Source organism: Lycium barbarum, chromosome 1, assembly GCF_019175385.1.
Source record: "Lycium barbarum isolate Lr01 chromosome 1, ASM1917538v2, whole genome shotgun sequence".
NCBI lineage: Eukaryota > Viridiplantae > Streptophyta > Magnoliopsida > Solanales > Solanaceae > Lycium > Lycium barbarum.
In genome coordinates, this window is record NC_083337.1 from 140787120 (window position 1) to 140808335 (window position 21216).

The following is a 21216-nucleotide window of genomic DNA, read 5'->3' on the forward strand; positions in this document are numbered from 1 at the left end:
CTGAATTTATGCATTGCAGTATATATGCAATTCTGAATTTCTGACCAATGTATTTCATACACATACACATGTATCTGTCTGTATTTATGCATTGTAGTATCTACGCAAGTCTGTATTTCTGACTGAATTTTCTGTATTCAACTTTTATATATACATAGCGTGAAGAGTAAAATGCATAAATACATTAATAACCCATATCAATACCAACTAACCAAATATCTGTACATTATGAATAGAGTCAAATACATCAAGTTAGCTCGTTCAAATACTTAGAAACAATGGAACAATATATTCAAATACAGTCAAATACACCAAGTAGCTTGCTAAAATATTGAGATACAACGGAACAATATATTTGAATACATTCAAATACCCCAAATTAGCTCACTGAAAGATCTAGGTACAACGGAACAGTGTATTCGAATACAACAAACACATCCGAAATAGTATAAAATTAGCTGCGAAATATAATTAACAAAAACGTAGCTACTGTTGGTTAGAAGCTCCTAAACTATAGCTATTTACGTAAATTCCTAAAATAACCCTATTTTTTATTTCTTTATAAAAGTTGGTCAGTATTATTATTGTATAGTCTATGTACAATCAGTGTGTATATACTTATTAAACAATCATTATACCCTTGACATACACTAGCTATACATTGAGTATATAGTTGCCCCCAGCTATAAATGGTTACGACTAGGCACGCATAAATATTTTTGCCGCCGGGCTAAAACAGTAAACTTTCACCTTCCATATTCTGTATGCTAATAATCAAATGATGGGTATATATTTTGCCTTGGAGAGTAATGACATGTCTTCACGTTGAAGAAATCATTAGTGGAACAAAATTACTATACTTTTTGCGTATGCTGCTGAAGATATTTGGTACCATTGCAAATTATATTATATATGTTCATAAGATAACAAGGATGAAGGGCTGAAAGTTCGGCAAAAATTACCAGCAGAACAACCATATATGTGAGGTACCAATCTCTTATAAGGCTAAGACAACAGGACTGTTATGATAATTGATAATAGGGATAAGACACTATTACTCCCCTGAACTATACCCGAAGTTACTACGACACACCTTATCTTTCCCTAGATCCTATTACTCCTCTAAACTTATTTAAAACGAAATAATTACCCCCCCTAAACGCTGATGCCCACTCTGATATGGGAGAATGACATACACTCTCCTTGCCACATGTGTGTTTATTTGTTTTAATTTTTTTTTTCAGCTTACTTGTCAATTTAAAAAAAAAAAACTGAATTTTCTTTAAAAAAAATGATTTTTAAAACCCCTTTTAAAAAAAAATTGAAAATTTGATTTTTTTTAAAACCAAAAAACAAATTGAAAACATGGATTAAAAAACTGAATTTTCTTTAAAAAAAATGAATTTTAAAACCCATTTAAAAAAAATGAAAAATTGATTTATTTTAAAACCCGTTTGTTTTTTTTTTTTTTACAAAACTGAAAACATGATTTTTTTTAAAATATGAAAAAATGGATTTGTTAAAAATATGGAAAACTTGATTATTTTTTTAAAATGTCTTAAAAAATCTTGATTTTCATGATTTCATTTTCTTAGGACACTTTTATTTTTCAAATAAAATCCGGAAAAAGTGTTTTTTCTTGTCAAAATGTGAAAAAACTGAATTTTTATAAAATTTTGAAAAATGTGGAAAACCCGTTTTTTAAAATTAAATTTGGAAAACCAGATTTATTTTCATATTTTAAGAAAATACAGATTTTTAAGAAAAAAATTAAGTTTTCCCGTTTTGTATGTTTCTCACTTTCTCAAAGAGAGTGAAACACACTCTCCTTGCCACGTCAGCATTTGGGGGGCTAATTATTCAGTTTTAAATAAGTTTAGGGTAGTAATTATTCCGTTTTAAATAAGTTTAGGGGGGTAATAAGACCCAAAAAAATGTAATGTGTGTCGTAGCAACTTTGGGTATAGTTCAGAGGTAATAGTCCCTTATTCCTTGATAATACAAAATCTCCAACATGAAATTGACCTATGATTCTAAATGGAGATAGGTGTGACACAAAAGTAGTACTCCACTCCTGGATGGACCTACGTTTACGTTATGGAAAAACCGAACTTATGGTGAATGGTTATTCAAACTATTACTAGTAAAATTGGCTGTCCGATTTTGTCTTGCAATTAGAAAAAGAACGCTTTGAAGTTATTGTGCACAGGGGCGGATCTACAGTCCATTGAGGGTGTTCATCTGAAAATTCTTGGCAAAAAATTACACTGTATATATAAGGTATTTTTATATGTTTTATGTATATATATAGATTTTGAACACCCTGAACACAAGAATAGGGGTTGGTTTAGTGGTTTAGGGGAGGTCAAAATTCACCTTAAGGTTCCGAGTCCCAAGCCTCAGGCACTACATTTTTATTTTTCGAACCCCTTCAGAGAATATTCTAGATCCGCCACTGATTGTGCTGTGGCTAAATGCAAAACATTTCACCCTCATATCCTTTCATAAGAGAATTATTTAGAAGTTTGAAAGAAGGTCAAAGTAATATTTTTTTGCATGGATTTTTTAATGTAAAAATCTTAAACGGTTGTTAATTCAAGTAGTCCCGTGACATCAATAAAAATCCCCCGCTTCTGTGTAAACCAATAACTACAGAACCAACATCTATCTCGGCAAAGGTATGATTAAAATGGGCATGTCAGCAAAAAAATTATAAAATAAAATAAAAAGATTCATAAAGTTAGGTGGATGATGAACAAAAGTCGAGTTCCAAGGTTCTAACATGTCCTAAATTGTGATCCACACAAGTGCTGTTGGGAACTGATTTACGGATCTTCAGGATTTTCCTAAGTCACTGCTTCGTCGTTTCTGAAATTTAACCGAATTGATCTGCCCAACACTTCCTGCATTTTCAATAGATATAGAAAATCCAACATGCCTTGTTTGCCAAATATTTACACCATCAAACATAACGGAGAAAAAGTCAAAAATTGCCTCTGAAGTATGAAAAAAGGACCTAAATTAAAAGTTGGTTCAGATGTATTCTTGCCCTTGCAATATGCCACCTCCATCAGTTATACGTATTTGACTTAATAAGTGTAAAATTTCAGGCTTATTTCAACTGTGGCTGATCTATATTTAAAGGAGATTGACATGTTTTTACGGTTAACTTAACTACGTAATAGACGTTTGAAAATACACGCAAAAGTCTTTCCAAAATTTAAACCGTAAGTGACTATTAGGAACACTTTATTATGTGTTTAGGTGTTCAATTGGAATAAATTTTAATTCGAGTGTCTAAATAAAATTTACTAGTAAATTTAAGGGGCTGTCTATGTATTAAGCTTTAAACTTTACAAAATTGTTCATTTCTCTTAGGACAATAGCGTTCATGGTGGAGAGTAGTGTACTGTAATAGTTCACCATTAGTAAGGGCAAATCTAGTCTATCGTTGTAACCGTAAGTTAGATATGATTCCATTATTAACGAATAGTAAATCAAGACTATTTCTCATAGTTAAGGACAAATTTAGACTTGCCCGACATATATACATTAAAAAAAGAAAAATCAGACGTAAGTTAGATATGATTCCATTATTAACGAATAGTAAATCAAGACTATTTCTCATAGTTAAGGACAAATTTAGACTTGCCCGACATATATACATTAAAAAAAGAAAAATCAGATATTTTTATTAAACATCACACTGAAACAGGGCCATGTTTAAAGATCGTATGACAGAAACTAAGCTTTCCATCCCTATTATCTTTACTCGCTTTGTTGTTACTCTACTTACGGCTATACAAACCAAAACGATAAATCGCACCAAATCGACAAATCGAATCAAATCGGAAAAAAAACCGACTAGTGATTTGGTGTTGAAAAAAAAAAACCGATCATTATAGGGTAGATTTGGTTTTAACTAAAAAAAAAAATCAAATTGAACCTAAACCGACCCGATTATATGTATACTACTTTTAAATTATTTAAACATAAAAATATTTAATAGAATGTAATTATTAATATTTTCTTGATTGTTTTCATAATTTCTATATTTTTACATTCAGATTTGGACTTAATTTTGTGAAATTTGGTCCCATATTTGAAGCTCATACAAAGAATACATAGAAAGCCCAATAAAAAACTAAATGAAAAGGAAATGAAAACATATGTAATGTAACAAAAGAAACCCTACGGCTACAATACATTTTCTCCTAAAATCAGAAACGCTCTTTCCTTTCTCATTTTACATTTTTTTCCCTCTTCTCTTTCCTCTCAAATCAGCAACCTGTAAGGCTCCAATTATTGTTGTTCCTCTTGGTGTTTTAAAATAGAATCAAATCAAATTTGAACCCAGATTACCTGAATCGAAGGAGGGTCCCATCAATGAACTAGGTGTAGAGGTTGAGAACAACATTATTCTGCACTTTGAGAAGGTGTTTTGGCCAAATGTTGAGTTCTTGGGGGTAGTTGTAGAGAGCTCATATGAATGTAGTTACTTTTGAATCTTCACAAGGCCACTGGCCAACTTTTTTGCTTCAAGTTTATTATATAGCATGATATTACATTAATCCAAATGACTTGGATGCTTTAAAAAATGTTTTGATATGAATATTCTGTATCTAAAGAAAATAGTTTTGAGTGAGAAGTTTGCAAATTATCAAGTAGATGTTGTTGTATGATGCTTTTCATTAAATACAATGAAAAACCCGAGAAACCCAAAAAAAAACTGAAAAAAACCGAGAAAAACCATTATTGAAAAACCCGACTTTTATTGATTTGATTTGGTTTATAGATTTAAAAACCCGACACAAATAATTTTTCAAATACCAAACCAATCCGATTCATGTACACCCCTTACTCTACTACTAATTTCGTTTGGTTGGTTGGCACACAAGCTAGTGATTTAATGTTTACTTATCCATGTTATGGCACTGTTGCACAACTGGGATCGGACGTACCACCAGAAAAGTAATGGCTTAATACGCAAATTCTTTCAATATATCCCTCTGTCACAGATAACTTTTAACACATCAAATGTTTCGTAGATGTGTCTAGTACCTTTCTCCCTTTTATAATAGGAAAACTGCTCCCTATTGATAGGTTATTCATTTCCAGGACCTGAACCTGAATCATCTAATTACAGATTGAGTGGTCCCAACCATCTCACTAACTCCTCCCTCAGATGGCATTTATTTTCTTTGCCATATTTCGTAGTCTCCATAGACTATTAAGTTTGCCTCGTGTAGGTAATAGCCCCAAACCATATACTCCTTCCGGTCCAAAATAATTGAGGTTTTAACCTCTAAAAATTGGTTCAAAATAATTGATATTTTCTTTTCCAAATTTGCCACTGACGCATTCTCATATTCCCGTAATAATTATGTCAACTGAAAAATAAAAGAACATTAAGGGTATCTTAGTAGGCGTTTGGACATGCGATTTCAGAGATGAAATTCCAAATCATCCAAAAAGGTATGATTTGGGATTTCAAATCATGATTTAAAAAAATTTAAATGTAAAACTTGACCCATAAGTTTATATTTTGTAAAAATAGATCCATAAGTTGGTAGATATATTTATCAATTATGTTTACCAACCATTTATATTAAATATTAAAATATCTACAAGTTGATAGTATATTTATAACAAATTTATTCTTACCAACCATGTGGGAGGATTACAGTAAAGAGTAGTTACGCTACAACTCATGTTCAATTTTTCATTTTATTGAACTAAAGTTTGTTGAATTGATGTTATATTTTTCAGTTAGTAGAGTATTAATTTTGTTATGAACTATGTCTTGCTCATTTGGTAAGATTGTATACGAATTGAGAACGTTTTGATTATAAGAAAAAATATAACTTAAGAAATTCAAATTGCATGTCCAAACATGATTTCATTTCATAATTTTAAATTATGTCCAAACGGCTCCTTAATCAAAAGACATCTTAACTTTTGGGAGTTAGTGAAATCTTTAATTCATGCGCCAAGCTTAAAACCTCAATTATTTTAAACCAGAGGGAGTATGAATTAAAGTAGGACATAAGACCAACATCAATCAAACTACAGAAATAAAAATTAAAGTATAATAGAGTTGTTTTTTCCGTCTCTCAGCAGGTAATAAGGAGAAAAGAAACAGAGAAATAACAATAAGTGCGTGCTACTACTAGAATGCTAACTGAATCGCATAAATTAATTTGAAGAGATCTAGAACTTGCATCACCACATGTTGTCTACATTTCACACTTATGTTTTCCTTCTACCATTTATCTCCCTATAACGCACTGCATCACATATTCACGTTACATTTTATCATTTGAAAATTTTAATGTTGACATGCTGATATATTGATCATATTTTATAGAACCAGGAATCTTTTAATGAAATATAAATAAAATACTGGTAGGTCATGTGCATCTGAATTTCATTATTCTTTGAAGCATACAAATCAAACGGATGACTCTAGTTGGGAGTTGGGATTATTTGGTGAAATCAGTGGGACATTATTGGAGAGACCTCTACGGGCTCTACTTAAACTTACTTTAATTGAACTATCTCATTAATCCAACAATTTGAAGCTACTCAAGTTGACTTTATCTTTGCTAAATTTTCATGCAGCTTTAATGTCCATTGAGAAAGAAGAAAAAAGATAAAAAGACCATAATGTTGGTTAGAATTTGACCTCATGAAGAAAAAGAAAAAAAGTGTACAACTTCAAAAATTTCTTGTAGTCTTATGCAATTTATACCAACGGAAATCGTGCATATATACCATTAAATTTTCTTGAGGGTCGACATTTTCAGTGAGGATTTATGTAGCTGGCCCCAACTTGCTTGGGACTGAGGCGTAGTTAGTTATTATTGTTGATATTTTCAATTGTTTAGATTCAGTGTTCTTGTTCTAATTGTTCCAAAGCTAAGTCGAGGTTTTCTACTGGGGAAGAACACTAAAATGCTTTGAGACTTGTACTATAATTTCGTTAAGGTGTCTAGAAAAAATTGCTTTTTGATACAAGTGAAGGAGAGTTTTGGAGCAACAGTAAAATTATCTCCGTGTGACGGTGACCTGTAGATCACGAGTTCAAATGGTGAAAGTATAAATGCTTGCATTTGATTAAACTGTCTACATTACATCTCTTGCTAATGCCGGATGTTTGTGCATCAGACTTTTTTATTTTTATTTTTTGGTAGGGTCCCCTGCAACTTTGCGTTTTATGAATTAATTACTTCTTCTTGAAAGCAATATGATCCCACCCTGAAGTGAGAGGTTGATTAGATGGAAACACTAGTCATGGCTTGGTATTTTCCAACATTGACTTGTCTACTAGTACAACTCTATACTATAATTCTCAATCTTATCACTTCTCTTGGGCTTATCTCCAATCATGGACCCAACACCATAAGACATAGTGCAATTCGCAGAATTGCCCTTCTTTTGGGGTGGTCTTTAAATTTTACCCCTCATATTTGTGGTCTTTAAATTTTGCATGTTATATTTGTGGTCTTTAAGTTTTGCCCTTAGCTTGAATATCTGAGGCTTTGGGTTCGAACCCCCGCTCAAGCATAAAATAAAAAAATAATTTCGCAAGGCAGGGCTGGAGGGAGTGTATGCCAGATCCGACATAAAGTCCTTAAGGAAAAACTAAAGTTATGCCAGAGGGGGCATAACTTTTCCTCAAGGCATAGTTTAGTTATGCCTTATGGGGCAAAACTTTTCCTTAAGGAACTATGCCTTATGGGCAGACTTTTAATTAAGGCATAACCAAAAGTATGTCTCATAAGGCAGAACGTTTCCTTAAGGCAAACTTTTAGTTATGCCTTAAGGAAAAGTTCCGCCTTATGGGGCATACTTTTAGTTATATTTTATGGGGCACACTTTTAGTTAAGGCATAACTAAAAGTATGCCCCATAAGGCGGAACTTTTCCTTAAGGCATAATTAAAAGTTTGCCTTGAAAAGTAAAAAAAATAAAAATAAAATATATATGTCTCAAGGCAAAGTCTGCCCCCTCCAGCATAACTTTAGTTTTTCCTTAAGGATTGTATGTCGGATCCGGCATACACTCCCCCCAGCCCTGCTTTGCGAAATTATTTTTTTATTTTATGTCTGAGCGGGGGTTCGAACCTAGAACCTCAGGTATCCAAGCGAAGGGCAAAACTTAAAGAACACAAATATGAGGGGCAAAATTTAATGACCACTCCAAAAGAAGGGCAATCCGTGCAAAAAAATGTAAGACATGTATTTGTTTTCTTTTTTTTGCGCGAAATGTCCTTCAAAAGGACTAGTCTTTAATTTTTGTCTCTCTTGGTTTTTAATTTTTTGACCTTCGCTAAAAGCCTCTTAATTTCACGTTCGAACTCTTGTTCAGTCAAAAAAATTTTAAAAAAAATTACAAGGCATAAGTTGGGATTTCAAACTCTGCCTTAAGGCATAAAAAACAAAAATTACTTCGCCGGAATTTAAGGCTTGTTTTGGCTAAAAGTTTGCCAAGTCGGGGTCCAACTTATATCTTGCAATTTTTTTTTATTGGTTTTTTTGACTGAGCTTGGGTTCGAACCCAGAACCTTGGATATTAAGCGAATGACAAAAATTAAAGACCACCCCAGCGAAGGCCATTCCGGCAAGGCATTCTTGGGCTTAACCCAATTAAATGGGCCTTGACAACCAACCACTTTGTTTCTTCAACTTGGCAAGTATAGCATACTATACTACAAAGCTATACCGGTTATTAGATTACTAGCTTAATCCTCCCTATAGAAGATAGTTTAGAGCATAGAATTTAACACCCCATAGGCAAGTGGTCTCCAATGTAGTGGTCCTATTGGAGAAATAGGCTCATAGGGATGTTATAAGATTTTCTACTTGCTAGAACTAGAACCAGAGACTTTGAACCGACATATCAACATTAATTTTACTTTAGCTAGAATATGACTTTGAAAAAAATTGGCTTCTAGTAGGTGCATAGCAAGTGCAATGCTTGGTTTATTTTGGTAGAAATGAAGCGATGAAATTCATGCATGTTCATTATCCCTCGAGTTACGGTTCTTCTGATCCACCTAAAGTTATATTCTAATGCCTAATTTTCTTTTGAGTGAAAAAAGGTAGCAAATAAGGGAAAGTACGAGATGTGATTTTTTTCCCCACTCAGTGTTCTGTATCCATTTTGGGGCTCGATTAATTATTCAGATTAATTTGCAATTCCAATTTGGGGGTAAATTTTCTCTACGAAAGACAACTTCATTATCAGGACTTGAACACGAGACTTTGTTAAGCTCGGAGGGACACTTATCACTCCATCACAACCTTTGGGGGTAGATAATGATTTTTATTGTTTCATTGAAACGAAGATAATTCGCTAGTGAGGTGTCACCCTTTTTGGGGTTTTGACTAGATAGTGTACTTTTACCGGTTGATCTGCAAATACTAAAATAAATCCAGATATTTAATTTTAGCCAGTAAATCTAAGTCCTAAGCCATTAGGATTAAGAAGATGTGAATGTACGTTAATAGCCCTTATTCGTAGCTTCATTAGAAGTAAGCTGTGTTGAACACGGTAGATCCCATAATGTACAATAGTACAATACATATGTCTGCCTAATATGGGAGTACAATTTGTTATTCCTTTTAGTAATTATACAGTCTTTCTACTGCATGAAAATGTGAAGTTACGTTGTACATGAAACAACATATAATTAAATCAAAACAAATTAAATCTATTCATTGAGAAATTTGATTTTCTGATGTAAGTTGATGAGAGATTAGAGTTTCAATTAAGTGATTAAAAGTTCACCCTACATGCACGGTTACAATTCAATGAAAATTCATCCACATTCTATTATTTTTTTCTTCCACTATTCACATGTCATTCCACTTAAAGGGATTTTTTTCTTTTTAAAGTGAATCCATTTGGAGTGTACAATGGCCATGAAAATTGCTAAAGCAGTTAATGTAGGTAAACTGACAAAGACTAATACATCATCTGTAACAAATTAAATGGCGTTTATAGAAGCCTCACAGAGGAAAGATAGTGAAACAAAAACATCATCAACAATTGCCCTTTCCTCCGCTTTATTTTATTGACGTATATCATTAAAAAAAGGTGGTAAATTTAAGTGATATCATGGCTTGGGCAACTTACCGTTTGGCCATGAAAATTTTTCAATTTTTTCCGAAAAATATTTTCGCTTTATTTGGAAATTAACATTTGTCAATGAAAATTTAAAGTTGTATTTGAAATTTAAAAAACACTAAAAAAAACTTGTTTTCACTTTCAATACATTCAAACAACCAAATATTCTTTGTAAAAAGTATAACCAAACACAATTCCATCTTCAACTCCAACTCCAAAATTCCAAATAAAATAAAAAATATTTGATTTTCATGGCCAAACGCCTACGTAACTTTCTATGATTTGTTTCTTTAAATAGTTTAACTTGTATACAAAGATACATGTACTTTTTGGCACTATTAGATTATATAAAACATATCTATAGATAATCCTCCATAAAAGGTGAAATATATAATTTTGATATTGAAGGCAAATAATCCGCGCTACAATTGATAAAGATGACATAATAGAGTAAAAAATATTTGTTGTATTGATTTATATGTGTTTAGTATCGAAAAGGAGGCAAATTTGAAGAGTGCATCTCTGAAGGCATTGGAATGACTAGGTATCAATAAATAAGATATTGACCATGTACTTTTTATTTAGTTCTGGTCCATGAATGAATGGGCAATGCATCATACAAGTATATAATATGCTAATTAAACACAACACTATATCTTTTTTATCGGATAGGGTGGTGTGATCCACATTTATCGCCCACTTCAATTATTGAGTTCATTGAATTGTGTAAATTCTTACTTGGCCAGCACTAGCCAGAAGACAGAATTCAATAATTTCACCTTCTTTTTCCTTTTTATCTCTTGTAGAATTTTAGATTTTTTATCTATGTAATTTAGGTCCAAACATAAATCCCTAACAATATCTTTCAGGGTCTTTCGACTATCAAGAATATTATTGACGGTACTTTTGGAAGACTGGCCTAATTAACGTCAAAATCTTCATCTAACTATAGATGCTTTGATTTGTGTGTTCATATTTTCTAACGAAATTATAAAGAAGAACTTACTATTGTCTGAATGTACTTTTCTTAGATGTGTTATATAACAGAGATCTAAAAGGTTAGGCTACACAATATTACATTTAATAGGTTTTAAACAACATTCATAGAATGATAGTGTTGTAATTCTTTATATTAGTAGCCTATAAAAGTTAAGCTCTTTCACTTGTATATTTCACGGATTCACGTGGAGATTTTGTTTTGGTGTTCTTCATCCACTTTCAATATTGGCACACCATTCTAAGAACAAAGTGTTACATAAATTCAAAATGTAAGCATTTGTTTTGCAGCACGTGGTTTATTTTGAAAGGAAGTACTACTTGTTTGGCACCAAAGAATTACGATGAAATTTATGAAAAAATGTTATCGTTAACCTTGACTGATTTTTGAATCTCTTATTGTTTACTATTAATTGTCTTATTTTATGGCAATTTTAGATGTAATTTTTTTTTCCGTTCTAATTCTGATGGGTCTGTGTGAAACCCATCACATAAGAGAGATGGGGAAGAAAGGAGAAGGGGTGGGGGTGGGGGAGCTCATATTTTTATCTAATTTTAAATGCTCATTTTTTAAAATTTTATATTAATATTTTTTAAATTATTTTGTTGATATAACATTTAATTACTATTTTATTTAAATTTTATATGTAATAATTTTAAAATAAAAATAAATTATACATGTTCAGATGTTGAAAAACAAACAGTCTTAATCATTCAGTGTCCAAATCTATAGACGACATCTTAATCGTTCAGATTTGTATTCAGATGTCTTAATCTTAATGAAAACAAATGCAGCCTTAGAGAATAAGTTGAAGACTTAGATAATAATTTGAGGTGTTGTGGGGTAATTAGTAGGAGATAATAGGGTGAACAGTCATGGTAGTTACATCAATTTCAATAACCACTTTCTTCACTTTATGCCCACTAATATGTCATGCGCTTTTATATTTAATATTTAAAATGCTTGTTACTCCAACATAAGGTGTTGTCCATAGAGTTCCTATTTCAGAAGTGCTTTATTGTTATATTTTCTATCTTAGAAAAAGCAATAAGATCTTTAGCATATAAGATGTGTATACGGTAAAAATCGAAGCAATTTGTCTATGGTAAAAAACCGGAGTAAATATCGCAGTTGTCCGGTGCGAGGTCGAAGAAGAACGAGTTCATTAGCCTCGGGTAAGAACAAAGGGAACGAGGACCAAGGATTTGTGAGTTTTTCCAACTAAGTGTCAAAAACCGATGGTATGTTGATAAACACAGAAAACCCGAACCTGAGGGGAAGACACTTAACATAGGCTCGGAGTATCCGTTACAGGCCAGGCTGCACGTCTTCTAACCATTCCGCCATTTGCGCCGCCATCCGTACGGACACTGTCTTATCCATTTTAGGGTTTCATTAAAAGGCTTTTTTTAGGGTGTACCGAGGCCCATCTATTTGTAGCTATAAATAGGGATGTACCCCCTTTATTTTAGGGCTAGCTTTTCACTACTTATCATATTTGTAATCAGAAAAAAAAAAAGAGGAGTTTTATTACTGATTGGCTCAGGTTATAGAAGCAATTTCCAAAGCGGGACCAATTCTCAGAATTTACAATTTGGCTTCTTAAGCTTTACTTTCTCTTATTCATCAATATACGTTTATCATTTGCATATTATTATTATACATAACTTATTAATCTAACCACGTATCCTATATACCACTTACAAATTTAATTGTTACCATTTTAAGGGTAAACAGTTTGGCGCCAACCGTGGGGCATAGAATAATAGTGGTGATTAATTTACAACTCCGTATTTCACTTGTTCTTTGAAAGCTTGTGACTCAGGTAATTTCGAGATGGCAAGCAATGATCAATCTGGGCACGTGAACAACAACGAGCTGATCGGTGAAAACGACAACAACAGCGGGTTGCCGAACCCGAATGCGCTCCCTGCTGATCCAGCTAATCCAAATGCGGTCAACTTGACCGAAGGAATTAACTAGAATACCGTCAACCAGAACAATACTAGCCTTCCGGCCACAGATCCTTTAAATAGCAATAATTCAGCGACTTTGCTTCTAGCACAAGCCCGAAAGACGCCGGAAGTCGTGCAGGAAATTAACTTACGTTTGATATTTAAAATGTTGCAGGAACAATAGGTGGATAGCTCAGCTCCAAAAGAAAGACAACGGAACAATATCGACAGGGCCAAGTCAGGCTACCGAGCCAAGGCGAGAGGAAGATTGGGTCGTTGATAGTGATAACGGATCGGGGTCTGCTACATTTGTTGAGGTCCTGAAAATGCTCGAAATATTGGCTAAACAGGTCGAATCTACTGAGAAAATAGTAGAAACGTATAACTCACGAGTGGACCAGATTCCGGGGGCACCTCCAATCCTGAAAGAACCGGACTTAAAGAGATACATTCAAAGGCCTTTCCCTCCGAGTGCGGCCCCGAAGTTGATCCCGAAAAGGTTCAAAATGCTAGATATCCCGAAATATGATGGGACGACGAACCCGCAGGAGCATGTGACCTCATATACTTGTGCCATAAAAGGTAACGACGTTGAAGAAGACGAAATCGAATCAATATTACTAAAAAAAGTTCAGTGAGACACTATCCAAAGGGGTACTGACTTGGTACGACCATCTGCCCGAGCATTCCATCACTTCTTTTGAGATGCTTGCAGATGCATTCATCAAAGCCCATGTCGGAGCCAAGAAGGTACAGGCAAGAAAAGCGAACATCTTCAGAATCACCCAAAGAGATAACGAGCTACTCCGAGAGTTCGTGAATAGATTCCAAAAGGAACGAATGGAACTCTTCCCGGTTCCAGAAGAATGGGTCGCTCAAGCATTTACTAAGGGTCTCAATCCCCAAAGCTCCACTACTTCGTTCAAATTAAAGGAAAACTTGCTGGAATACAAGGCAGTAACTTGGGCCGATGTTCACAATAGGTACGAGTCTATGATTTGGGTAGAGGATGATCAACTTAAACTTCCCCCTAGCCTGATAAACGGAAGTAAGAATTCTAAAAGGTCGAGGAGGACTTTTAAACCGGAGATAAGGCCACCGAAGAATATGTACCAACCGTATGCTCAACCGGAGAAATCCAGCTTTAGGTCGGATAGGGGAAGAAACAGTCCCAGTTATCCTTCGAGTAGTGATGACAGGTGAGCTGATCGAGGATCAAGCAGTCAAGGTTTGCTGTTTAGAGGTGATACCGGTGGCTCAGCCAACAACGGGGACAGGTCGAGGTTATCAGAGTACAACTTTAACATTAACACCACAGATCTTGTCTCGACCATTGGCCATATCAAGGATGCCAAGTGGACGAGACCATTAAGATCCGATCCAGCTCAAAGAGATCCAAGCGTGATGTGTGAGTATCATGAAACTCATGGTCATAGGACCGAGGGTTGTCGCCAATTGAGAGAGGGGTGGCTCGGTTGTTAAAAAACGGTCACCTTCGCGAATTCTTGAGTGACCAAGCCAAAGGACGCTACAAAGGGAGGGTTCCGTAGAGACTTAACACGTGAGTAATATGATAATCGGAGGAACGAAAATGCCACGAGGACGGATGATGACGAAGACAAAGGTTTTAGTTGTTCGAGAAAAACGAACTAGGGATTATGTACCCGAAGGATCTATTTCCTTCAACGATGAGGATGCAGAAGGCATCATTCAGCCACACAACGATGCTTTGATAATTTCTATCTCAATTTTTAAATCTCAGGTTAAACGTATTTTGATTGATCCAGGTAGTTCGGTGATGGGTGTAAACTATTCATGTAATTTTATACATAAAAAAATAAGTTTTAAAATAAAACATGAATATTTATAACTTATTCTCGCATATTTTCTGACAGAATCTTGCAGGAAAAAGAATATCTCAGAAGAATGAAAAACAAGCAAATGCCAAAGAGATAAGAAAATATTTCATGGGTGCAACCACAAGTCCATGTTCATAACCGTGAAATTTCACATGTGGGAATTACAAAAAGACAATATTGGGAGAAGCACGGGTGTGGCCACCACTTTCATCTTCACACCCGTCAAGTGTAGGCATCAAGGGAGAAGTTGTAAAATTCACGGGTGTGACCGCCACTTTCATACTCACATCCGTCAAGTGTTGAAATCCACGGGTGTTACCACCACTTTCATCTTCACACCCGTCAAGTGTTGGCATCAAGAAAGAAGTTGTATAATTCACGGGTGTGAACACCACTTTCATACTCACACCCGTCAAGTGTTGAAATCCACGGGTGTGACCGCTACTTTTATACTCACACCCGTCAAGTAAGGTCACGGATGTGAGCGCTACTTCAAAGAATGCATTCGTAGGGGGAGACACTATATTTTCCTACAAATATAGGCATCACTTGTCTTAGAAATCATAGAATCCAATCTTGAGAAAGACATAAGAAATAGTCTTTGCTCTATTTCTCATCTTTTTATTTTATATTTGTAGGAGTAGTATTTTATTTTTAATTTCTTTCTTACATGCTCCTTAATGGAGTAGTTTCTTTTTGTTGGGATAGTTGAAGAAGCTTGGTATGATGTTATAATATTATCTGTACTTTATTTTTTTTTCATGTCTTGATATTCAAATCTTTGATCTTGCTTCTTTTAGTCCTAATTCTCATGGAGGGATTAATTCAAGCTAGTTTATCGATTCAAAAATCTCAATATTATTTCTTTTAGTCCTAATTCTCACGGAGGGATTAATTCAAATATTTTTGTTGGTTTAAAATTGTTATGTTATTTCTTTCGGTCCTAATTCTCACGGAGGGATTGACTCAAATAAGTTTAATGATTTTGGGGGTCTCTATCTTATTTCTTTCAGTTCTAATTCTCGCGGAGGGATTGTTTCAAATAAGTTTAGTGATTTTAACGGCTAATCGCAAGAGGTCTTTATTCCTCATAACACAGATCAAGTCACATAAGTTTTTCTATTCTTTTGTGAAATTTAATAGAATGGGATTTTATTATAATTGTACCAAGTGGATTCAACGACTCCCAACTCTTTTCTTTTTAAATTTTCTAATAAGTTATTTATTTTATTTTAAGTAATTTATAATTTCAAAACCTCTCCTTTCATCAATTTGATTCTCTCAAATAGTACCCAAGACAATACGCATTTGTCGCCTAGGTGATTCTAATCTCTGTGGAACGATATCTTAAACTATACTAAAATTTGACAGAGTACGAGTGAATTTTCCTATGCACATTGGCCTCGTCATTCGGCCAATATTATCCGATGGAAACTGGTAGAACAACTCAGGCTGTTAGACCAAATTGTGCCGGCGGCTCGGGTTCTTAGCGAATTCAACATGGCGAGCAAAACTACAAAGGGAGAAATCTCTTTACTGGTAAACGTCGCCGGGACTATTCAACAAATGGTGTTCTACGTTATCGAGAAGGAGATGAAGTACAATGCTTTGCTCGGCAGGCCGTGGATTCATAGCATGAGGGTAGTACCCTTGACATTACATCAAATGTTGAGGTTCCCAACCTAGGAAGGGATAAGAACGGTCCATGGTGAACAACTCACGGGAAGGGAGATGTTTGCAGTCGAAGAAGCACCCACCATTCAGAAGGAACCATCCGTAAAAGCTATTAAATCAACCAAAGGCAAAGATGTTAAACTAGTAATTAAAGAATGAAGGCTTTATAAGTTCGGGTGAAGAAAAGGAAAAGATGATCCTGAACTTCAAAGAAGATGATTTCGGTGTGCCCTGATCGTTTGTGCTACCGGATGATTCGGACGCAACCAAGTCTACAGTAGAAGAGCTAGAACAAATTGTCTTGTTTGTACACTTACCGGATAGAAAGGTATACCTGGGCACAGGGTTAACCTCAGAGCTTAGGAGTAAATTAATTGAATTTCTTCAAGCTAACGCCGATTGGTTTGCGTCGTGCCATTTAGACATGACAGGTGTACCACCGGAGGTAACAACGCATAAGCTAAGCATCGATAAAAATATTTCCCCGGGGAAACAGAAAAGGAGACTGATAGCTGAAGTGAAGCATGCCTTCGTCAAGGAAGAGGTAATAAAGCTTTTAAAAATAGGTTCCATCCGGGATGTTAAATTCCCGGCCTGGTTAGCTAATGTTGTTGTCGTGCCAAAGAAAGGTAATAAATTCAGAATGTGCGTTGATTATAAGGACTTGAACAAAGCATGCTCGAAGGATTCATTCCCTGTGCCTCATATTGATCGAATGATCGATGTCATGGCCGGGCATGAGATGTTAAGTTTTCTCGAAGCCTACTCCGGGTACAACCAGATTCGAATTAACCCGGAGGATCAAGAGAAAACTTCTTTTATAACAAGGTATGGGACTTATTGCTATAATTTAATGCCATTCGGATTAAAAAACGCCGGTGCAACTTACCAGCGCCTAGTTAACCAAATGTTCGAAGAACAGATAGGTAAAACAATGGAGGTATATATTAATGACATGCTAGTTAAGTCCCTGGAAATGAAGGACAATTTAAAGCATTTGCAGGAAACCTTCAACATACTTCACAAATACAACATGAAGCTGAACCCGGAGAAGTGTGCCTTTGGAGTCAGATTGGGCAAGTTCTTGGGCTTTATGGTTTCGAACCAAGGAATTGAAATCAACCCAAACAAAATTAAGGCCATCAAAGACATCAAAGTAGTTAACAATATAACGGCAGTGCAAAGGTTAATAGGAAGGATAGCGGCTCTGAGCAAATTCATTTCAAGGTTTTCGGACTAAAGTCATCGGTTCTTTTCGCTACTAAGGAAGAAGAATGACTTTGTACGAACACCGGAATGTCAGAAATCTCTGGAAGGCCTAAAGCGGCACTTATCAAGTCCACTTTTGTTACACATATCGAAGGCAGACAAGCAGCAGTTCTTATACCTTGCAGTATCCGAAGTTGCGGTAAGCCGTGTTTTGGTTCGAGAAGAGGAAGGTACGCAATTCCCTATCTATTATATGAGTAGAACATTAGGGGATGCAGAGACACGTTATCCCTATCTCGAAAAATTAGCTTTAGCTTACATAAGTGCTTCTAGGAAACTGAAACCTTATTTTCAATGTCATCCCTTATGTGTAGTGACCACTTACCCGTTAAAAAATGTCATGTATAAACCGGAGTTGTCAGGAAGGTTAACGAAATGGGCCGTAGAAATAAGCGGTTATGACATCAAGTATAAACCTAGAACGGCATTTAAATCCTAGATTTTGGCCGACTTCGTAGCGGACTTTACACCCACAATGGTTCCGAAGGTAAAAAAAGAGCTTTTGCTAACCTCAGGGATCTGGACCCTATACACGGACGGAGCATCAAACGTGAAAGGGTCCTGACTGGGAATTGTTCTTAAGGCTCCCGCAGGTGATATTTTTCGACAATCAATCAGGACTTTAAAATTGACTAACAATGAAGCCAAGTATGAAGCTATAATTGCAGGTTTGGAATTAGCTCGAAGTTTTAGGGGCCGAAGTCATCGAAGCAAAGTGTAACTCCCTTCTGGTTGGGAATCAAGTCAACGGTGTTTTCAAAGTCAAAGATGAACGAATGCAGAGATACCTAGAAAAATTCAAGTAATCCTACACCGGTTCAAAGAATGGACTATGCAGCATGTACCGAGGGAGCAAAACAATGAAGCAGATACATTGGCCAACTTAGGTTCATCGGTCGGAGCGGAGGAATTCAATTCTGGCACGGTCGTTCAGTTGATGAACTCGGCAGTAGAAAATGGCCACGCCGAGATAAATACAATGAGTTTGACATGGGATTGGCGCAATAAATACATAAATTACATGCGAGATGGAAAGCTCCCAGCGGACTCTAAAGAATCAAGGTCCCTTCGAACTAAAGCTGCAAGGTTCTGCTTGGTCGATGGCCAGTTGTATCGCCGATCTTTTTACGGACCTTTGGCTAAATGCTTGGGGCCCGTATAAATGGATTATGTGATGCGAGAGGTACACGAAAGGACTTGCGGCAACCATTCGGGAGCCGAGGCTTTGGTTTGAAAGATAATCAGAGCAGGATACTACTGGAACCGGATGGAAGAGGACGTGAAAAATTTTGTGCAAAAATGCGACGGATGCCAAAGGCACGCACCAATGATACATCAATCGGGGGAGTAGTCCGGTCCTATCACCTTGGCCATTCATGAAATGGGGAATGGACATTATTGGTCCTTTGCCTTGGGCTCCCGGTAAGGCTCATTTCATTTTGTTTATAACTGACTACTTTTCTAAATGGGTTGAAGCGCAGGCCTTCGAGAAAGTCAGATAGAAGGAAGTCATTAACTTCATTTAGGACCACATCGTTTGTTGGTTCGGCATCCTAGCCGAGATAAGTTGCGACAACGGTCGATAGTTCATAGGTAGTAAGGTCAATGACTTCCTCGAAGGTTTGAAGATCAAGAAGATTTTGTCAACTCCGTATCACCCGAGTGAAAACGGACAGGCGGAGTCGATGAATAAAACCATAATTCAAAATCTAAAAATGCGACTAGAGTCGTCGAAGTCAAAATGGAAGGAAGTTTTGCCCGAGGTACTGTGGGCCTACAGAATGACATCGAAATCAAGAACTGGAGAAAAACCGTTTTCTTTGGTATACGGTGCAGAAGCCTTGATTCTTGTGGAAGTTGGAGAACCGAGCCTAAGATTCAGTTATGCGACTAACGAGTCAAATGAAGAGGCTATGGCCATGAAGACTTAGCAGATGATCTTCGCGAGAATGTGCTGGTCCGTTTAGCAGCTCGAAAACAAGAACAGGGAGATATTACAATCGAAGAACGAACCTTCGACATTTCCAAGTTGGTGACTTAGTGCTTCGAAAAATTACCGTGCACACTATGAATTCCGCTGATGGAAAATTAGGCCAGAACTGGGAAAAACCGTATAAGATAATCGGAATTACCGGCAAAGGTCGTATCAACTCGAAATTGGAGACGGCCAACAACTGCCCAACAACTGGAATGTGGCACACTTGAAAAAAAATTATTGCTAAGGTACGAGCTACTAACCCTTTGTGAATTTTAATAATTCTCACCTTTTCTTTGCAGGTTCAAACCGGAGCAAAATTTGGAAAAAGTAGAATTAGGTCTGAAAACACGTGTTGCACTCTTTTTTCCTTAGCTCGATTGGTAAGGTTTTTAACGAGGAAACAATGTACAACGTGTTACTTTACAATTCACAGATAGAGATAAGTGCCCTGAACTCGAAGACCAGCTAAGTACTGGGGACTGGGTATTCAACAACATCGTTTTCTATAGTGTTTCTCCGCTCATACTTCACACACAAACACTAGAGGACTAATGATACCCTCGCCAGAAATGACAAGATCGAAGAAAGCTCAAAGAAGCTAGTAAGAAGTGAAGTCAAGGTCGAATTACTTTTTGTTTTTTGTATTGACCAAACCTTCTGCATTAGGATTCGTTGTAAGGGCCAAAGAACCTAGATAGTTTTTCTACGGCAAAATGCAGAAACGGTCAGATGAAGTCCTTAGTTTCTTGTACGAGACAATTATTTGAAATATGAAGAAAAATACTTCGGTAAAAATACGCATCAAATATGTTCTCCTATGAAACCACCCGAGAGTAACTATTTGTTAAGGCATATGGGCTACCTTCGACTGGGGGCTGCTGTCAGAAAATAGACGAAGGCACCAAGGTAATAATTAGCCGAGCCCAACTTACAAAGACTTCAAACAGTCGAAAGAGGGTCGAGTAATTAAAGACCTCAACTCATATACCCGAAGTGGTTCGGAGACGTCCGAATTCACAAAGCATAAAAAGGCTTCCGCGTACAAGCCCTTAATAAGATATCAGATGAAAAGAAACCAGTATAAGTAAAGCCCAAAACTCCGAAATTAAGTTGGCTCGTTTTTTTTTTTTTCGTTATAAAGCGAAATTATTAACTATTCGTCTGATAAAGCAAAAATTATTAAGGGCTCGAGGTCGAACCTCAGCCGTTTACAAACGAAACAGTATCTCAAATTCTATCCTACTCAAGGATTTGTCCGTTTAAATCAAAGTCTCACGTGACTAAGTATCAGAAATGACCAAAAGAAGGACTGTCAAAATAAAAGCCCATACAAATTTTATATATCATAAAGGGT